The sequence below is a fragment of the Nycticebus coucang genome, unplaced genomic scaffold, assembly GCF_027406575.1.
Source record: "Nycticebus coucang isolate mNycCou1 unplaced genomic scaffold, mNycCou1.pri scaffold_44, whole genome shotgun sequence".
NCBI lineage: Eukaryota > Metazoa > Chordata > Mammalia > Primates > Lorisidae > Nycticebus > Nycticebus coucang.
Window position 1 is genome coordinate 114,879 of NW_026515578.1, and position 18,324 is coordinate 133,202.

Genomic DNA, 18,324 nt, shown 5'->3' on the forward strand with positions numbered 1-18,324 from the left:
ATGACCAGCCCAGAGCTTCATGGACCAGCATGGACACATCTCACAAGGGCAATGACCAGCCTAGAGCTGTGTGGACTAGGGTGGATGCATCGCACAAGGCTAATGACTGGCCCAGAGCTGTGTGTACCAGCGTGGACGCATCTCACAGGAGTAATGACCTGCCTAGAGCTGCGTGGACCAGTGTGGACAGGTCTCACAAGGGCAATGACTGGCCCAGAGCTGCGTGGAAAAGCGTGGATGCATCTCACAAGGGCAATGACTGGCCGAGAGCTGCATGGACACATCTCACAAGGGCAATGACCAGCCCAGAGCTGTGTGGACCAAGGTGGATGCATCGCACAAGGCTAATGACTGGCCGAGAGCTGCATGGACCAGTGTGGATGCATCTCACAAGGCTAGTGACCGGCCCAGAGCTGTGTGGACCAGCATGGACACATTTCATAAATAATGTTGGACAAAACAATGCAAGTTTCAGAATAATGCATAGCATATGTTACTGTTAAAATAAGGATGAGAACCATGCAAAACAATATTATGTGTTTATGGTGTATATTCAGTAATAGTCTAAAAACTTGCCTGGGAGTGATAAACATGAAATTCAGGACACTGTTTACACAGGGCAGGTGTTGGGAGATGGGGAGAATGAGAGGAATGGGATTGGGAAGTTTTAAGTAAGGAAATTCAGCAATATTTTGATGTTTTATTTTTTAAGCTGGATAGTGAGTATACAAATGTTTCTTAAATTATTCATTGTACTTTTCTAAGTGTTTAAAATATTACACAATTAAAAATAGAGGGTGTCATGGCTTGGCACTTGTAGCTGCTCCAGGTGTCTGGAGCATAAACCAGAGCTGGTGGGTTCTAATCCAGCATGGGCCTGCTAAACAACAATGACAACTACAACCAAAAAATAGCTGGGCATTGTGATGGGCGCCTATAGTCCCAGCTCTGGGTAGGCTGAGGCAGGAGAATTGCTTGAGCCCAGGAGTTGGAAGTTACTGTGAGCTATGATACCACTACACTTTACCCAGGGCAACAGCTTGAGGCTCTGTCTCAAAAAAAAAAAAATGGTGGGGTGGGGGCAGGTGTTGTGGCTCATTCTTGTAATCCTAGTACTTTGGGAGGCTTAGGTGAAGGATTACTTGAGGCCAGGAGTTTGAGGTTGCAGTGAGCTGCGATGATTCCACTGCACTATAGCCAGGGTAACAGGTTGAGACCTTGTCTCAAAAAAATAAATAAGGAGCCAGGCGTTGTGGTGGGTGCCTGTAGTTCCAGCTACTCGGGAGGCTGAGGCAGGAGAATTGCCTAAGCCCAGGAGTTGGAGGTTGCTGTGAGCTGTGTGACGCCACGGCACTCTACCGAGGGCAATAAAGTGAAACTCTGTCTCTACAAAAAATAAATAAATAAATAAATAAGGAATACAAGAAAATAAACTAAGTAAACATTAACCAAAAGAAAGCTTGTGTATTAATATCATCCAAAATAGGAGTTAAGGTTAAAAAAAGATTAGGAAGAATAAAGAGGCTTATTATGTAATGGTAAAAGGAAGATTCTATCAAGAATGTAGTGCAGGCATGAATTTGCATGAATGAACAACATAGTCTTAAAATATATTGAATAAAATCTGACAGACTTAAAAGGAGAAAGAAGCACTTTACCATTTGTAAGAAATTTATAACATATCTATAGAACTGGAGGATAAACTGAGAGGGTGTAAATGCAGCAACACAGTGAGTGTGAGCCTGCTGGTACTTATCAACCTGAAACCAATAGCAAGCAGAGGAGTCGTTATTAAGGACACCTGGAGCAGTCACAGAACTTGACCATTTGTTAGTTCATCCAGGAAATTTCTACAAATATTAAATAATTGCTATCCTGCACAGTGTATCCATGGTATAATTTAAATAGACACAGTCAGTGAAGTCATTTAAAATCTTCGATATTTATGGGAATATTGGGTAGGTCAGTGGGGTAATTGTAATGGCCAATACAAAATATTTAGAACTAAATAATATTGAAACAACAGGATGGGCCGGGCACGGTGGCTCACACCTGTAATCCCACCTCTCTGGGAGGCCGAGGCCAGCAGATCGCTTGAGCTAGAAGTTTGAGACCAGCTTGAGAAAGAGTGAGACCCTGTCTCTACTAAAAATAGAAAAACCGGGCTTGGCGCTCGTAGTATAGTGGTTACGGAGCTGGCCACATGCACCGAGGCTGGTGAGTTCGAACCTGACCTGGTGCTGCTAAAGAACAATGACAACTGCAACAACAACAACAAAAAAAAAATAGCCGGGTGTCATGGCAGGTGTCTGTAGTCCCAGCTACTTGGGAGGCTGAGGCAGAAGGATTGCTTGAGCCAGAGTCTGCGGTTGTTGTGATCTACGATGATGCCACTCTACCGAGGATGATAAAGTGAGACTCTGTCTCAAACCAAAAAGTATAGGATGAACCTGAAACAGTATTTAGAAGAAAATTTATAATCTTAAATGTAATTATCAAAAATAGAAGAAAAAACAAAACAAGTACTCATTTAAAGAAACTAGAAAAAAGGATAACAAACCAAAGAAACATTGAAATTAGAAAATAATGAAGGTAAAGCAGACATTTATGACACAGATAACTAAAACACCAAGATAACAAAACCATAAAAATCATATTCTTACGAAGACGAATGAAGTAGATAATTTTATAGCAAGGGTGACCAAGAAAAAAAATACATAAAAATAATCCCAAAGAAAGTCATAACTATAGAAAAAGAAGATATTGTTCAAAATTCCATCGTCAGAATACTTTGTCAACTTTCTGCCAATGCATTTGCGAACTTTGTTAAAAAATACATTTTATAGCTCAGTGAGGCGCTCCTCCAGCAGGCAGGCAGCATGGCGGCTGTGGAGATGCGGATGTGCGAAACAGACAGCTGCAGCAGTGAGGCCAAGCTCCAGTGTCCCACCTGCATCAAGCTGGGCATCTAGGGCTCGTACTTCTTCTCGCAGGAATGTTTTAAAGGAAGTTGGGCTACTCACAAGATACTACATAAGAAAGCAAAAGATGAAAAGGCAAAGCGAGAAGTATCTTCCTGGACTGTAGAAGGTGATATTAACACTGACCCATGGGCAGGTTATCGGTATATTGGTAAACTCAGACCACATTATCCACTGATGCCAACAAGGCCAGTGCCAAGTTATATACAAAGACCAGATTATGCTGATCATCCCTTAGGAATGTCTGAATCTGAACAGGCTCATAAAGGTACTTCACAAATTAAATTACTCTCATCTGAAGATATAGAAGGGATGAGACTTGTATGTAAGCTCACTAGAGAAGTTTTGGATATTGCTGCTGGGATGATTAAACCAGGTGTAACTACTGAAGAAATAGATCATGCTGTACATTTAGCATGCATTGCAAGAAATTGCAATCCTTCTCCCCTGAATTATTATGATTTCCCAAAATCTTGTTGTACCTCAGTAAATGAAGTCATCTGCCATGGAATTCCAGACAGACGGCCCTTGCAAGAAGGTGATATTGTTAATGTGGACATTACTCTTTATCGCAATGGTTATCATGGAGACCTGAATGAGACATTTTTTGTTGGAGACGTGGTTGAGCATGGAAACTCGTTCAGACTACGTATGAGTGCCTGATGTAAGCAAGCCATTGATGCAGTCAAACCTGGTGTTTGATACAGAGAATTGGGAAACATTATTCAGAAGTATGCCCAAGCAAATGGGTTATCAGTTGTTCAAAGCTATTGTGGGCATGGAATCCACAAACTTTTTCATACAGCCCCCAATGTACCCCACTATGCCAAAAACAAAGCAGTTGGAGTGATGAAGTCAGGCCATGTGTTTACAATTGAGCCAATGATTTGTGAAGGTGGATGGCAGGGTGAAACCTGGCCAGATGGTTGGACTGCAGTGACAAGGGATGGAAAGCGGTCTGCTCAGTTTGAGCACACCCTGTTGGTCATGGACACTGGCTGTGAAATCCTAACCCAGCGACTTAATAACGTGCGGCTTCACTTCATGTCCCAATTTTAATTTCTCACAAGATGGCACATCTCAATGATATCTTCTTCCTGTACTATGCATTTTGTTGAGAGTGCAGAGAAGTGGAATCTTTTTTATCACTTGTTTTGTTTTGACTATAGATAAGAAAGGACTACAGCATTTGATGTGTGTCCTCAAGAACTTGTCTTGGGTCTGAAAAAGCTGAGAAGAATAAAGGACACATTGCTCAACTCTTCAATGCCTACCCTCCTCCCCACCTCCCCATCTCTTTCTGTGCACCGCTTTTCTCATTGGCCCTTTGAGCACTTTTACTTAAATCTGCTTCTAGTTGCTTTTATCACTGCCTATGAACTGGCTGTCAAGAGCCAGCTGCTTTTCAGGTGATTGATGGAGATGAGAATCCTTGAACCTTTAGCAATATGTGTTGCACCAGATTTTTAAAATTATCTGTATGGAAATATATATGTTTATGTTTTAAATTTCATGTACATAATCAACCAAACATGATGTGACCTGGGGTTTGTGTTTGGTTCTGCTCTGACAGGGTTATGTGCTGTCATACATGGACCCCTAGTTTGTAGTGATTTAATTCCTGGTTGGGAATTGGCTTCTCCCCTACCCCAAGCTGATTATTTACACTTGTTAATTGTGAGTAGGTAAGACTCACTCAATGAGACTTTCTCCAGTGTGCGTTCGTGTGTGTCAGTGAATGAATGTGATAAAATTCACTTTGGAAAAGGTTATTAGGCTTTTTAAAGTCTAGTTTTTGGCAAAAGCATAAAAAAAGAAAAAAACACAGCTATGCTCCATGTGGTGGCTGGCTGTTGTAGGACATGAGAATTTTGTAATGCATTGCTATTTCAGACCTCTGCTTGGTCAGAAATGGGAGGGGGAAAGACCCTCTTTCCTTCTCTATCTTATTTCAAGGACATACCTTGGAGGTACTCAGAGAAGGGTGAGGTCACTCTGTGGAGGATGCTAGGGAGCAAGTTCTACAGGGTCTCCAGCTTTGAGCACAGTGTGTCAAGTGGGCTGTCAGATTCTAACCTGTAGTAGACCTGACAGTGATGAGAAAGGAACTTCTTTGTACTGTAACTTTGCAGCAGAGATGCAGCTGTCCCTTGGTGTGCTGAAAACACACCTCATCTTTATGCAGTTGGGAGCCTCATTACATGTAGAAATGACCTCAGCTGCCCAATATCTGTGTTCCTTTCAACCATTGTCCAAATAGGAGTGTATCCTATGAAAACATATCAGATCATAAAGTCATTGTTATTAGAGTGTACTTGATTACTTAAATCTGATGACTTTCTTGTAATATAATTTGATACCACTGACATTAAACTTATAAGAGACCATCTTTCCCAGAGTGCCTCAGACCATATTGCTTTAAAGTAATTATAATAATGTTTTCATTACTTTTATTATTTTCATGATTTAGTAAAGTTACTGAATCTGGTATAGACTTTTGGGAGTATGTGTGTGAAGTTTTTATCAAACTGTAATATTTGTGAATGGAATGCCTTGCAATATGAATGTTAATATAATGTGTAAAGGGAGATTAAAAAGTTTGAATGATTATCCTAAAAAAATACATTTTATAGGAAAATATATTAAATTAGCTCAAGAAGAATAAAAACCCTAGACATCTTATAGCCTTTAAAGCAGTGGCTCTCAACCCGTGGGTCACGACCCCTTTGGGGGTCGAACAACCCTTTCACAGGGTTCGCCTAAGACCATCCTGCATATCAGATATTTACATTACAATTCATAACAGTAGCAAAATTACAGTTATGAAGTAGCAATGAAAATAATTTTATGGTTGGGGATCACAATGACATGAAGAACTGTATTAAAAGGTCGCAGCATTAGGAAGGTTGAGAACCACTGCTTTGAAGAAACTGAATCAATAGTCCACACTGTCTTTCTGGCTGTCTTTTTGCCTCCTGCCCTGAGCGTAGTCAGTTGTAAAGTAACTGTTACCAAACCTTTAATGAACAGATTACTATTTTACTCAAACAATTTTAGGGAATGGAAGAAATTATTTCATGATTCTAGTAGAACCTTGACACCAAAGCCATGCAAGGGCAACATAAAGCAAGTCAAACGCAGACCAGAACATGAGCTCTGTGAGGCAGAGTCTTTGTCTGTTTTGTCCACTGACCATCTTAAGCACCTGAATGCTGGCTGACACAGCAGGTATTTTAAATATCAGCTTAATGAAAAAATAGGTAATACAAAATAAATACAAATAATCCAAAATAAAATATTTAAAAATCAAATCCAACTGTATGTAGTATGTATGTATGGGTATGAGTATAAAGAAGGTACCAAAAAATGGATGCACATTCTAAGAAAGGAAAAAACTATTAAAATAATAATATATGTGAATAACAAAAGATGAATACAATTCACATTTGAGTACCGCTCAAAATTGCAGAAGTCAAACGTGACTTGAGTATTACAATTTTAATACAGTATTTTTCTTAAAATATGTGTACACATTGTTGGTACTATCTGTATACATACATACAGAACTACATACCTAAACTGTGTTCATCCCAGTAATATAAGAATTGTTGAAGTAATTCCTTATTTCTAAGGAATTCCTTATTTCTACAGGTTAAAGGAGAAAAATAATCATGTCATTAGATGTAGTAAGGTGACAAATTGGTAAAAGTCAACTTTTATTTATGGTAAAAATAGCATATTAAAAATTAATAGAACTGTTCTTTAATTTGATGAAGAGTATCTACAAAAACCCAGAGCTAGGGTGGATGAGAGCCGGTGGGAATGGGTTTCTTTTTTGAGGGGGTGAAAATGTTCTGAGATTGAGTGTGATAATGGTGGCACATATTTGAGGATTTACTAAGAAACCATTAAGGGGCGGTGCCTGTGGCTCAAGAGGTAGGGCGCCGGCCCAATATACCACCAGTGGTGGGTTCAAACCTGGCCTGACCAGAAAAAAAAACAACAACATTAAGTTATACACTTTAAATGGGTGATTTATATTTCAATAAAGCTATTATTTAAAACAGACTATCACAAGCATAATAGATAGTAGTAAAATACTAGAAGTATTATTGAAAGGAAAACAAGGATGTTCAGTCCTCAGACAATTGAAACAATCAATGTAGGTAAGAAAAAGAAAGAGGTAGAAAGCCGGGAAAGGAATAGAAAAAATTGTCGTTATTTGCAAATGATGTGTTTATTTACATAGAAAATCCAAGAAAACGTATTAGAATTAATAGAATTCAGCAGTGTGGCTGGACACATGATCACTGTATAAAAATTCCATTTTTAAACTTGGAAACCACTAAAAGTGCCTATCAGAAGGAAAATGGATAAGTGTGGCTGGGCCTGGTGGCTCACACCTGTAACCCTAGCACTCTGGAAGGCTGAGGTGAGTGGATTGCTTGGGCTCAGGAGTTTGAGACCAGCCTGAGCACAAAAAGTGAGACCCCATCTCTAAAAATATCCAGGCATTGTGGGGGGAAACGGTAGTTCCAGCTACTAGAGAGGCTCAGGCAAGAGAATTACTTGACCCTGAGAGTTTGAGATTGCTGTGAGCTATGATGCCATGACATTCTACCCAGGGTGTTAAAGTAGGAGTCTGTCTCAAAAAAAAAAAAAAAAAGAGAGATGAGTGAATTTGCAGTGGTTTACACAAATAAGTAGATTTAATGCATGTTGACACGGATACACTTTAAAGAAATAATATTGAATAGAAATAGCAAGATGAGGAATAACGTATACTTGTGTCCTTGCAGTGTGTGCCTGCCACACACTGTACTCTGTCTGTTAGATGTGTGTGTATGTGCGTGTGTGGTGTATTATGGAGCTATGAAGACTTGGGCCCATTCATCCAACAAAGGACTTATATCCAGAATATACAAGGAACTCAAACAACTCAACAGCAAAACCCCAAATAATACCAGTAAAAAGTGGGCAAAGGTCCTAAACAGACATTTCCCAGAAGATGACGTACAAATGGCCACCAAGTACATAAAAAAACCTTTCAGCATCACTAATCATCAGGAAAATGGAAATCAAAACCACATGTTACTGGGAATGTAAAGAAGTGATAATGTTCCAGGTAATGGGTACCCTAAGTGCCCTGATTTGATCATTACACATACATGCACCAAAATGTCACATGTGCCCCATGAATATGCACAAATATTACATAACCATGGAAACAAAACCAAGTTGAAAGTGGGGAGGGGGAGAAGTGTCTGACTCGATGTATGACTGAAGTCACCTGTAGGGCCATAGGAATGCAGCAGAATGTTAAGTTTCATTTGTGATTTTATTCTCTTGTACGTCTCCGAAAACAAAAGAGACATGGGTTTGCGGATGAGGCAAGGATGGCATTTAGTCAGGCTGTGAAGGCGGGGCTTCTAGGCGCAGGTGGCCCGAGCTGGAGGGTCACAGGCCCTGCTTCTGTCATGGGGCTTTGAGGAGGCCACTCCCCATGCTGAACCTTAGACTCAGCTATGGGCAGTGACCAGGGCAGCTCTGCTTCCTCCCTTTGCTGTCCTCCTTGCTTTTGCCCTTTCCATTTCTGGCAGAAAACCTAGTGTGTTTTCATCTTTTACAACCCAGCTCAGCAACAAGGCTCTTCTGGAAGTTTTTCTGGAGGACACTGGGCTGCCCAGACCTTTGGCAGCACCATCTTGTAGAGGCCTGTGGGTGTGTGGGGAGGCCACAGGTGCAGGGGTGCATGCGGGGGGTGCGTGAGGGGTGCAGTACATGGGGCATGTGGCTGCATGGAGCCGAGCTGCTCTCTGCCCACAGATCCTGACTGGAGAGGACTGGAATGCAGTGATGTATTTGAATCGCAAGGTGGGGTCAGCAAAGGCATGTTCTCGTCCTTTTACTTCATCGTCCTGACACTGTTTGGAAACTGTGTCCTTCTGTGGGGCTTGACACAGGTGGGCTGGACATGGGTGGCTCACTGGGCAGGTAAGGCTTTGAGGAAGGGGGATTGTGGCCAGTTTCCTGATCACCCTTATTTAATCGAGTAATTAAGTTTTACCACTGGGCTTAAGAAAGAAAATGTTCTCCTGCTGAAATGTAACCCTTGCTGGGAAGCATCAGAAGTTTCTTGTTGAGGACAATATGGGGCTGTTTCAGGAACTCATGTTGGAGGTTAGGTCAGGGGTCTGGGAGCCCAGCAGCTGGGAAGCTGCTCCTGGGGCAGGGCCCTGCTGGGCAAAGGGTCAGGCAGGAACAGTCCAGGAAGAGGGACTGCAGGGCTCATAAGGCCGGTGCAAGTGTAGCCGCAGGGCAGCTGAGGTGGGACATGGAGGTACAGGAGGCCTGTCTCTGGTTCTCAAACATACCTGGGCATCAGAGTCCCCAGATCCAATGGGGCCAGCCACCTGGGCCTGAGAACATTCATGTTCTAACAGGCTCCTGATCTGGGGACCCCACTTTGAGAACTGCTGTGAGAGAATGTCCTGTGGAGCCCTAAAGAAAGGTCTGAGCTAAAGACAAATGTTTGTGAGTTGTGCTCTCACAGCTGCCCCCCATCTTCTCGAACACACTTGGCCACTTTATCCTGTAAGGAGCTTCCATCCTTTAGACCCTGTTTCTCTTTGTTTCTGTCTCCCAACTCCTCATCCCTTGTTCCATCTCCCTGGATTGACTTAGCAGGGACGAGTGTAGCCATAGGGTGTTCCTTCAGGTCACAGGACAAGTCCTGAGCCTTCTAGCCTCCCAAGAAGCTGAGCCCAGGCTAGGAAGGGGGGGAGGTGTGGAGCTCGAGGGCAGCATTAGCTCTGGAAGTGGGAAGCCTGGGGGGCTGGTGTGGCAGGGATCAAGGAAATGATGCCACAGCTGTCAGAGAGAGACAGAGGCTGCAGTGCTAGCCTCAGCCTGGGAATGGTTGGTGTCCAGAGGAAGTGCCACTGCCTGAGACAGAGTCAGCCCAGCTGCTCACCACAGCTGAGTTTGACCTTGACACCCAGGCCAGGCATGCTGGCTATAGGATGTGCCACTGCCCCCATCTAATTGGAGTTTTTCCTGCTGTGCCATTGTGTCCCTCTAGCTGGGTCTCAAGGACCACAGCCCATAGTCCTGCATTCTGGGCATGGAAAGGGCTTGGAGGGTGGCCATGGCTGTGGTCTGTGCCTATAGGTGACATGCTTGGGGTTGCCCTGGCCTCACTGTCCTGTTCTGTGGACTCTGCAGGACACTTAGAAGTTGTGCCTGTGAGGCTGTGCTTGGGGATGTGGGCTCCCCTGAGGGCCTGCCCTTCAGGGATCATTGTTGCAGGCCTCAGGCAGAGTCATCTGTCACTCAGGCTTGGCACACGAGGCTCTTTCATAGGGCAGAGCCACTGAGAAAACAACCACAGCCTGGGCAGGAGTGAGTCCCTAGGCCTGTAGTGAAACAGACTCACTTATAGGGAGTACAGGGTCCTGATGGGGGCTCTGGCTGTGTCTGAGTCATTGTGGTTGTCAGGACTGGGAGAGGGGCTGCTGTCATCAGCTGGGTGGAGTCCAGGGACAAGGGATGTTCAGCTTATACATCAGCAGTGGTAACATAGTAGGGCACCCCAAGATGCCTGGGATTGGTAGGAGCTGTGTCCAGTTGTCAGAGAGGCTAGGCTATATCACAGGGGATGTTTCTGAAGAATTGCTTCTGGCAGTGAGTGAGCTTGTGGGAAGGGGGCTTCTGAGAGGAATGTCAGCAAGATGGCTGGCTAGATAACACCTGCAGCCATCCTTGTGTCAAAAAAGGACCAAGGCAATGAATAAACTGCTAAGATAATTTGACTGGAGTGTGTAAGGGAAGATGTTGGAGTGCCGTGAAGTCCAGGAGGACAGCATGGAGGTACCCAGCCTTTGCAGCACTGTTTCCCCAGATGGAGGAGAAAAGATGAGCTGAGGATACCCACTAGCCCCACTGCCACTGCAAACACCTGCAGTCCTTACTACTGGACAACCCTGCAGTCTTTATGAGCTCCCAGCCCAATGTGGGGAGCTGCCAGGAATTCACATAGCTATTTTGCCTGTGATTAAGAGCTAAAGTGTACACTCCCTACCCTGTGCATCTGCTGGGAGCCAAGCTGCTGTAGCACTGTACCCTTGTGAGACCAGAGCCCTCCCTGTAGCATACCCTGCTCTGGGGGCCAATAGTCACTGAACCTGTACAGCATTGGGGCTCTATCTTCACTATGCCAAGCACATGTGGGCGACTGAACACCACTACCCCAGCTGCATGGAGCTTGGGTCCAAGATGAGCTGAGACTCTGATCTTGCACAGAAAAACAACCTTCACCACTGCACTTACAGTCAAAGGGATAGTTAGTCCTGCCCAGGGTGAACCTGTTCTTGAGCCTGCCAAATGACTGTGTGCCCTCCACTAAGCAGGAGAGGCACCTCACCTGTCCAGTAACTGTGAGCTCTCAGTATGGGCCTTAGAAACAGTCCCACAGGCTGCCCCTGGCAAGTGCACCCAAGACCAGCCAAGCAGCCAGGAGCCCATTTCCTGGACCTGCCTCTGGTAGGCATGTTTCCAGGCCAACTGAGTATTCTTGAGAAAACAGCCCACAGGCCACTCCCCACAGAAAAGCTTCGAGGACAGCCAGAGAGCTATATGTCTGCATCCTGAGCATAAGAAGCAGCCTTGTGGGCCTCCCCTGGCAGATGTGACCTCAAGTTGGCCGAGCAGCTGTGTGCTTGTTTCCTGAGCCAGAATAGTAGTCCCATAGGCCACCCAGAGCAGACATGTGCCTAGGCCAGCTAAGAAGCCACATGATCATGTCCTGGGCCCTGTTCTCATACCAAAAACCAGATAAGGACACAACAAAATTACTACAGCCTGGTAGCCCTAGTGAACATAGATGCAAAGATCCTCAATAAAACTCTAGCAAACTGAATCCAAGAATACATAAAAGAGGTAATAACAACAATGAAGTGGGATTTATCCCAGGAGTGCAAGGATGGTTCAACACACACAAATGAATAAATGCTGTACTTCACATCAATAAGAGGAAGGACAAAAACCATCTCATAATCTCAATAGATACAGAAAAAGCTTTTGATAAAATTTGGCATCCCTTCACGATGAATTAGGAATAGAAGGAAAGTATCTTAACCAGGTCATGTATGACAAACCACAAGACAAGTATGCCCACTCTCAGCACTCTTAGTCAACAGAGTACTGGAAGTCCTAGGCAGAGCAATTAGGAAAGAGAGAAAGGGCATCCAAATTGTAAAGGAGGAAAAGAAAATCGGCATTCCCATTTACAAAAGCTACAAAAAATGTAAAATACCTAGGAGGAATTTAACTAAGGAAGTGTCAGGTCTCTTAAAGGAAAACTACTAAACACCAATGAAAGAAATTGAAGAGGACACAAACTTTGGAAAGACATGCTATGTTCATGGAGCAGAAGAATGAATATTCTTGAAGTGGAAATACTACCCAAAGCAATCTAGAGTCAATGCAGTCCCTATCAAAATACCAATGACATTCTTCACATAGAAATAGAAATAAGATCCTAAAATTTGTATGAAACCATGAAAGACCCTAAATATCCAAAGTAGTCATGAGCAAAAAGAACAAAACTGGAGCATCACAGTCTGACACCATGTAGTAACCAAAACAGCGTGGTACTAGCATAAAAACAGATGCATAGACCAATGAAACAGAAGAAAGAATCCAGCAATCCATGTACCTATGCCAACTGATTTTTACAGAGATGCTAGGAGCACTGAGTGGGGAAAGGACAGTCTCTTCAACAAGTGGTTCTGGAGAAACTGGACATACACATGCAGAAGAATGAAATTAGACTCCTAACTCTCACCCTATACAAAAACTAAAATAGTTATGAAAGAAAATTTTCCAGACATGCCTAGAGAATCTGAAATTCAAATAGCAGACAGCTTCAGAACCCCAGCACGATTCAACCCCAATAAGTCATCCCCCAGACATATCATAATTAGCTTCACTAAAGTTAACATGAAAGAAGATTCTCAAAGCAGCCCGGCGAAAGAAAACTATAACGTACAAAGGTAAGAATATTAGAATAACTGCAGATATCTCTGCTGAAACTTTTCAAGCCAGAAGAGGCTGGTCATCAACTTTTAATCTCCTAAAGCAAAAAAATTTTCAACCCAGGATCTTGTGTCCAGCTAAACTGAGTTTCATCTATGATGGAGAAATTAAATACTTCAATGACATTCATATGTTGAAAAAAATTGCCATAAGTAAACCAGCTCTTCAGGATATTCTCAGACCTATCCTCCACAATGACCAACCCAATCCTACACCACAAAAGTAAACTCACTCAGAAACTTCGGAACAAACTCCAACTTCCACACTGGCGAAAGGATTAAAAATGTCCACTGGACCTTTGAAAAACTCGATACCCAAAATTCCACCAGACTTATCAATACTCTCCATCAATGTGAATGGCTTAAACTGTCCTCTAAAGAGGCATATGTTAGCTGACTGGATACAAAAACTCAAGCCAGATATTTGTTGCATACAAGAGTCACATCTCAACTTAAAAGACAAATACAGACTCAGGGTGAAAGGATGGTCATCCATATTTCAGGCAAATGGTAATCAGAAAAAAGCAGGTGTTGCAATTTTATTTGCAGATACAGTAGGCTTTAAACCATCAAAAGTAAGGAAGGACAAGAATGGTCACTTCATATTTGTTAAGGGTAATAATCAATATGATGAGATCTCAATTATTGATATCTATGCACCCAACCAGAATGCACCTCAATTTATAAGAGAAACTCTAACAGACATGAGTAACTTGATTTCCTCCAACTCCATAATTGTCGGAGATTACAACACTCCCTTGGCAGTGTTGGATCGATCCTCCAGAAAGAAGCTGAGCAAAGAAATCTTAGATTTAAACCTAACCATCCAATATTTAGATTTAGCAGACATCTACAGAACATTTCATCCCAACAAAACTGAATACACATACTTCTCATCAGCCCAAGGAACTTACTCCAAAATTGACCACATTTTAGGTCACAAGTCTAACCTCAGTAAATTTAAAGGAAAAGAAATTATTCCATGCATCTTCTTGGACCATCATGGAATAAAACTTGAATTGAGTAACAACAGGAATCTGCATACCCATACAAAAACATGGAAGTTAAATAACCTTATGCTGAATGATAGCTGGGTCAGAGATGAGATTAAGAAAGAAATTGCCAATTTTTTGGAACAAAACGACAATGAAGACACAAACTATCAGAACCTCTGGGACACCGCAAAGGCAGTTCTAAGAGGGAAATTTATAGCACTGCAAGCCTTCCTCAAGAGAACGGAAAGAGAGGAAGTTAACAACTTAATGGGACATCTCACACAACTGGAAAAGGAAGAACATTCCAACCCCAAACCCAGTAGAAGAAAAGAAATAACCAAAATTAGAGCAGAATTAAATGAAATTGAAAACAAAAGAATAATACAACAGATCAATAAATCAAAAAGCTGGTTTTTTGAAAAGGTCAATAAAATAGATAAACCTCTGGCCAACCTAATCAGGAAAAAAAGAGTAAAATCCCTAATATCATCAATCAGAAACAACAAAGATGAAATAACCACAGACTCATCAGAAATCCAAAAAATCCTTAATGAATATTACAAGAAACTTTATTCTCAGAAATATGAAAATCTGAAGGAAATAGACCGATACTTGGAAGCACGCCACCTTCCAAGACTTAACCAGAATCAAGTAGAAATGTTGAACAGACCCACATCAAGTTCAGAAATAGCATCAACTATACAAAACCTCCCTAAAAAGAAAAGCCCGGGACCAGATGGTTTCACGTCAGAATTCTACCAAACCCTTAAAGAGGAATTAGTACCTATATTACTCAACCTGTTCCAAAATGTAGAAAAAGAAGGAAGACTACCCAACACGTTCTATGAAGCAAACATCACCCTGATCCCCAAACCAGGAAAAGACCCAACAAGAAAAGAAAATTATAGACCAATATCACTAATGAATATAGATGCAAAAATATTCAACAAGATCCTAACAAACAGAATCCAGCAACTCATCAAACAAATTATACATCATGACCAAGTTGGTTTTATCCCAGGGTCTCAAGGCTGGTTCAATATATGTAAATCTATAAATGTAATTCAGCACATAAACAAATTAAAAAACAAAGACCATATGATTCTCTCAATTGATGCAGAAAAAGCTTTTGATAATATCCAGCATCCCTTCATGATCAGAACATTCAAGAAAATTGGTCTAGAAGGGACTTTTCTTAAACTGATAGAGGCTATCTACAGCAAACCCACAGCCAATATCATATTGAATGGAGTTAAATTGGAATCATTTCCACTCAGATCAGGAACCAGACAAGGCTGCCCATTGTCTCCATTGCTTTTCAACATTGTAATGGAAGTTTTAGCCACCGCAATTAGGGAAGAAAAGGCGATCAAGGGTATCCATATAGGGTCAGAAGAGATCAAACTTTCGCTCTTTGCAGATGATATGATTGTGTATCTGGAAAACACTAGGGACTCTACTACAAAACTCCTAGAAGTGATCAAGGAATACAGCAGCGTCTCAGGTTACAAAATCAACATTCATAAATCGGTAGCCTTTATATACACCAACAACAGTCAAATTGAAAAAACAGTTAAGGACTCTATCCCATTCACAGTAGTCCCAAAGAAGATGAAATATTTGGGAATTTACCTAACAAAAGACGTGAAAGATCTCTACAAAGAGAACTATGAAACTCTAAGAAAAGAAATAGCTGAAAATGTTAACAAATGGAAAAACATACCATGCTCATGGCTGGGAAGAATCAACATTATCAAAATGTCCATACTACCCAAAGCAATATATAATTTCAACGCACTCCCTATTAAAGCTCCACTGTAATATTTTAAAGATCTTGAAAAAACATTACTTAGTTTTATATGGAATCAGAAAAAACCTCGAATAGCCAAGACATTACTCAGAAATAAAAACAAAACAGGAGGAATCACACTACCAGACCTCAGACTTTACTACAAATCGATAGTGATCAAAACAGCATGGTATTGGCACAAAAACAGAGAAGTAGATATCTGGAACAGAATAGAGAACCAAGAGATGAATCCAGCTACTTACTGCTATTTGATCTTTGACAAGTCAATTAAAAACATTCAGTGGGGAAAAGATTCCCTATTTAACAAATGGTGCTGGGTGAACTGGCTGGCAACCTGCAGAAGACTGAAATTGGACCCACACCTTTCACCATTAACTAAGATAGACTGTCATTGGATTAAAGATTTAAACTTAAGACATGAAACTATAAAAATACTAGAGGAGAATGCAAGGAAAACCCTTGAAGAAATTGGTCTGGGTGAGTATTTCATGAGGAGAACCCCCCGGGCAATTGAAGCAGCTTCAAAAATACACTACTGGGACTTGATCAAACTAAAAAGCTTCTGCACAGCTAAGAACACAGTAAGCAAAGCAAGCAGACAGCCCTCAGAATGGGAGAAGATATTTGCAGGGTATATCTCTGACAAAGGTTTAATAACCAGAATCCACAGAGAACTCAAACGCATCAGCAAGAAAAAAACAAGGGATCCCATCGCAGGCTGGGCAAGGGATTTGAAGAGAAACTTCTCTGAAGAAGACAGGCGCACGGCCTTCAGACATATGAAAAAATGCTCATCATCTTTAATCATCAGAGAAATGCAAATCAAAACTACTTTGAGATATCATCTAACTCCAATGAGGCTAGTCTATATCACAAAATCTCAAGACCAGAGATGTTGGCGTGGATGCGGAGAAAAGGGAACACTTCTGCACTGCTGGTGGGAATGCAAATTAATACATTCCTTTTGGAAAGATATATGGAGAACACTCAGAGATCTAAAAATAGATCTGCCATTCAATCCTGTAATTCCTCTGCTGGGCATATACCCAGAAGACCAAAAATCACAACATAACAAAGATATTTGTACCAGAATGTTTATTGCAGCCCAATTCATAATAGCTAAGTCATGGAAAAAGCCCAAGTGCCCATCGATCCACGAATGGATTAATAAATTGTGGTATATGTATACCATGGAATACTATGCAGCCTTAAAGAAAGATGGAGACTTTACCTCTTTCATGTTTACATGGATGGAGCTGGAACATATTCTTCTTAGTAAAGTATCCCAAGAATGGAAGAAAATGTACCCAATGTATACAGCCCTACTATGAAACTAATTTGGGACTCTCACATGAAAGCTATAACCCAGCTACAACTTAACAATAGGGGGAATTGGGAAGGGGGGTGGGTAGAGGGAGGGGGATCGGTGGGATCACACCTGTGGTGCATCTTACAGGGGTATTTGCGAAACTTGGTAAATGTAGAATGTAAATGTCTTGGCACAGTAACTGAGATAATGCCAGAAAGGCTATGTTAACCACTGTGATAAAAATGTGTCAAATGGTTTATGAAGCGAGTGTATGATGCCCCATGATCATATCAATGTATACAGTTATGATTTAATAAAAAAAGAAATATTTCCAAGAAACATTCACTTATTTCAGGCCCACATTGCCTTTATTTTCCAATATTTCCTTGTAATTCATCTTCTGCCATTCACTTGTGTTTTACTGAAATTCATCTTCCATATAGAATTTAGAGTGATTTACTTCAGTGAAAATGGGATAATTAATATCTCTTTGAAATATTAATATCGAAGCACATGAAATTTCATAGAAGGATTTCTGCTGTCTCTTCCCTGTCTGCATTTTTCTCTGGCATCCCTGAGCTTCTGGAATGCCTGGCTCACCAATCCCTCTACTGTAGACAAATACATATACATATGTTTTTTTCAGGATTTTTTCTCTCTTGCTTTCTGCTTCCTCTCCTGCTCTCATCCTTTCCTGGCCCCTACGCCTTTAATTTGGCTCATCTAAGTTTCAACTCAGACATGATCACTGGAAAACTCATTTTTGACAGTTTTATTTATATTCCTTCCAGCTACAGCATCAATAATTATTGAGTAAAACAGATAAAGACTGTTCCAGAAGTTTTGAAATATTGTGCTTACAGTATAGGGGCAAAGGTTAGAGACATGGCAAGAAACGACTTACAGTTTAGGTAGGAACATTGCAGTAGAGATGACACTAGAGTACTAAGGCAGCCCTGAGGATGGAGATGCCTATTTATCTGGTGAAACAGCAGGAATCAATGAAGGCTTCATGTTGCAGTCTAAGGCCTTAAAAGATGAAAATAAAATTGTTAGAATAGCAGAGGAAATCCTTTCATATGTAACAAACAGGATGTACACTGATGAAAATATAAAAAGTAACAGAAGTTTGTGA

The 18,324-nt window shown here is 41.5% G+C and overlaps 1 pseudogene; it reads left to right on the plus strand.

Annotated features, from left to right (window-relative positions):
- Nucleotides 1-2,879: 2,879 nt before the first annotated feature.
- LOC128579327 (methionine aminopeptidase 1-like) lies at nt 2,880-4,040 on the plus strand (annotated as a pseudogene).
- Nucleotides 4,041-18,324: the final 14,284 nt, after the last annotated feature.